General features: G+C 44.7%; 1 non-coding gene across 1 annotated transcript; it reads left to right on the plus strand.

Moving 5' to 3' along the window:
• Window positions 1–1,512: 1,512 nt before the first annotated feature.
• LOC120262721 lies at window positions 1,513–1,620 on the plus strand. Its single transcript, XR_005536975.1, has one exon. It is a non-coding gene; the product is annotated as a small nucleolar RNA R71 (small nucleolar RNA).
• Window positions 1,621–4,060: the final 2,440 nt, after the last annotated feature.

The raw sequence follows: 4,060 nt of genomic DNA on the forward strand, positions 1-4,060 counted from the left end.
GTGAGCTTGTCATCTCCAACTCTCAATGTTAAATCTCCACCGTCCATGTCAATCAATGCTTTGGAAGTCCGCAAGAATGGCCTCCCAAGTATCAAGGGTACGTTCGCATCCTTATCGACGTCTAGCACCACGAAGTCTACAGGAAATATATACTTGTCTACCTTAACAAGCATATCTTCGATGATACCCCTCGGATGTCTCACCGTTCCGTCCGCCAATTGCAAAGTCGTCCGAGTAGGCCTAGGCTTGTCCAAGCCTAGCTTTTGAAAGAAGGTGTATGGAATGACCTTGATACTAGCCCCTGAGTCCGTCAATGCCATTTTTTCACCCAAATTGCCAATGTTACACAGAATGAGGAAGCTTCCCGGGTCTTTCTTCTTGTTCGACATATTCTTTTGTAACACCTTCGAGCAAGAAGTATCTAAGATCACTGAAGCACTGTCCTCCAACTTCCTCTTGTTGGTCAACAAATCTTTCAATAATTTTGCTTGCTTAGGCATTTGAGTCAATGCCTCAACAAAAAGAATATTGATGTGGAGTCGTTTGAACAAACTCAGGAACTTCTTGTACTATTCATCCCCTTGGTCATTCTTCAATCTAGAGGGATAAGGGATTCTTGGCTTGAAAGTTGAGGGTGCCACCTCCTTCTCTTTGGTTGCTCCCTTCTAAACCTCTATAACCTCGGGTGTATGTTCATTGGGCTTCTCACTCGGAAGCTTACCCTCAACCTCATGACCACTTCTCAAAGTGATCGCGTTCACATGCTCTCTAGGGTTGGTCTCGGTGTTACTCGGCAAGCTTCCTTGTGGCCTTTCCAATAAGGACTTCGCAATCTGCTCTACTTGATTTTCAAGATTATGCAAAGAGGTGGTGTCGTTGTGAAGTATAGCCTCAGCTGATTGGAACCTTGTATCAGATGATTGCACAAACCTAGTTAAGGCCTTCTCCAAATCATTTATTCGCGTGTCCAAACCTGAAACTCTATTTTCCATGTTTGGGGCTTGCTGTTGTTGTTGGAAACACGGTGGCCCCATGGCCTTTTGTAGACCTTGGTTGCTCCATGAGAAATTGGGATGACTCTTCCAACCCGGATTGTAGGTGTTGTTGTATGGGTTTCCTTGATTCCTCATAGCATTACCTACAAAATTGACATTCTCAACTGAAGATACATCAATAATAGAGATCGGGCAATCGGAGGGAGCATGTCCTCCACCACACCCGGTGTAAGTAGTCATGGCCGCCACTCTATTCGAAGGTAGGAGATCTAACTTCTTACTCAATGATTCCACTTGAGCCACCAATGAGGTTACTACATCTATCTCATGGAGGCCGGCCACCTTTTTCTTCGCCCTAGCATTCCATTGGTAGCTGTTTAACCCTATTTCTTCAATTAGTTAACGGACCTCACCGGGGGTCTTGATACCTAAGGTACCTCATGCTATCACATCTAAAAAGTTGCGTTATACTCGGATTAAACCATTGTAAAAGGTTTGAACAATCATCCACTCCAGGAATCCATGTTGTGGGCACTTTCTCAGGAGATCCTTGAACCTTTCCCACGTCTCAAATAGAGACTCCAATTCCAATTGTACAAAGGATGAGATCTCATTTCCTAAGCTTTGCAAATTTTCCGGGACGAAAATAACGGGCAAGAAAAGCTTCTACCATCTCCTCCCATGTGGTAATTGATGCTCTAGGTAATGAGTGTAGCCACTTTGCATAATCTTGAAAATCAAGTAGGGCAGATTGCGAAGTCCTTATCGGAAAGGCCATAAGGAAGCTTTCCGAGTAACACCGACACCAACCCTAGAGTGCATGTGAAGGCGATCACTTTGAGAAGTGGTCGTGAGGTTGAGGGTAAGCTTCCGAGTGAGAAGGCCAATGAACATGCACCTGAGGTTATAGAGGTTGAGAAGGGAGCAAACAAAGAGAAGGAGGTGGCACCCCCACCTTTGAAGTGAAGAATCTCTTATGCCTCTAGATTGAAGAATAACCAAGGGGATGAACAGTACAAGAAGTTCCTGAGTTTGTTCAAACAACTCCACATCAATATTCCTTTTGTTGAGGCATTGGCTCAAATGCCTAAGTATGCAAAATTCTTGAAAGACTTCTTGACCAACAAGAGGATGTAAGAGGAGAGTGCTTCAGTTATTTTAGATGCATCTTGCTAGGCGGTTTTGCAAAAGAACATGCCGAACAAGAAGAAAGATCCAGGAAGCTTCATCATTCCGTGTAATGTTGGCAATCTACGTGAAGAAATGGCATTGATGGACTCAGGGGCTAGTATCAACGTCATGCCATACACCTTCTTTCAAAAGATAGGCTTGGACAAGCCTAGGCCTACTCAGATGACTTTGCAATTGGCGGACCGAACGGTGAGACATCTGAGGGGTATCATTGAAGATGTGCTTATCAAGGTAGACAAGTATTTATTTCCTGTAGACTTCGTGGTGCTAGATGTCGATGAGGATGTGGATGTACCCTTGATACTTTGTAGGCTGTTTTTGCGGACTTCCAAAGCCTTGATTGACATGGACGGCGGAGAGCTAACTTTGAGAGTTCGAGATGACAAGCTCACATACCGCCTTGCTGAAGCCATGCGGTATTCTCTTGATTTCAATGATACTTTGTATTTTCTAGACACTACTGATGACATTGTTGATGAATACATGCAGGAAATATTCAATCCAGACCCGTATAAGGGTCTGTTCGACTAAGAGGAGGACAATGAAGAAGTAATGATGCTTGGTTCGACGGAAGAACTACCATCTACCCCGAGGATCTTGAAGAAGATGCTCCAAAAATTGAAAAGGGCTAGGAGATGTCACCAGAAACACTCCAAGGCTGTTGGAGACGTGCATGAACAGAAGAAGTTGGCTGAACCATTGTTAGGCAATCCCAAGCCCGATAATTCACCCTCTACTCTCAAGATATTTTGCTCATCATGCTTCCAAGCCATTGGTAAGTGGGCAACTTTCATCTATGAGCCCCCGTGAGGTAAGATAAGGTACGTCAAGCTAAGTGATGTTAAACAAGCGCTTCTTGGGAGGCAACCCAAGTGTTTACTATTTCCGTAGTTTAGTAGTTTAGTGTGTGTATGAATAAAGTGTTGAGTGTTGGTGTCTTGATTTTTATATACTTGTGCTGCGATTTTATTGTGGGTTTTGAATTGTCATCGTGTGTTTTCACATGGATTTGGTAAAGTTGGGTCGTTTGAGCTATTTCTCATGTTTTTCAGTAGTAAAATTTGCATATTATGGCAGGCTCTGATTGTGTATACATGTTCAAAAATTTTCTGCAAAGCCTGCAGAATTTTCTAAGGCATCCAGAGAAAACGCACGGGCGTGTGGAATTTTCGCACGCCCGTGAATTTGCATTACGAGCTCATCCAGAGAAGGCACAGGGGCGTGGACTCACCCCTGTGAATGACCATGCGATTCTTGCATGCCCGTGGGTAATTTCCGCACAGGCGTGTGAATTCCTGCAGAGATTGGCAGATTATCCCGAAAGCACACATAGGGGCGTGGACTCGCCCCTGTGGGCAACCTTGTGAAAATCGCAGGGGCGTGGGTAATTTTCGCAGAGGAGCTCTCAACATTCCGAGAAGACACAAGGGCGTGCGCTTGCCCCTGTGAGTTAGGCTTATGAATGGGCACGCCCGTGCGGAATTTCCGCACGGGCGTGCGGAATACTTAGGAAATTTTCTTGGATGTCTATAGATGCCACAGGGGCGTGCGGCTGCCCCTGTGGGTCGGGCATACGGGCGTGGTTATTTCCCACACTCCTGTGTATTTGCTGTGGACCCCGCCCAAAGCTTGATTAGATTTAAAAAAAAAAAGCATTGTTTCCCCCACTTATTCCCTATCCTTTTGTCATGTGGCTCTCCAATCTAGTGGTAATGAGGAATTGCCGAAGGAATTCATGGGTTTCCATCACATCTGTGCCTTTGACATTTGAGCCTTTTAACTTCATTGTTTTTTTTCTTCTCTTGTGCTTCTTCTTCATTTCTTTGTCTTGTAAGGGAGGTTGCTAGCTAGAAGATTTTTGAAGCTTGGTTTTC

Source organism: Dioscorea cayenensis, chromosome 5 (genome assembly GCF_009730915.1).
Source record: "Dioscorea cayenensis subsp. rotundata cultivar TDr96_F1 chromosome 5, TDr96_F1_v2_PseudoChromosome.rev07_lg8_w22 25.fasta, whole genome shotgun sequence".
Classification (NCBI taxonomy): Eukaryota; Viridiplantae; Streptophyta; class Magnoliopsida; order Dioscoreales; family Dioscoreaceae; genus Dioscorea; species Dioscorea cayenensis.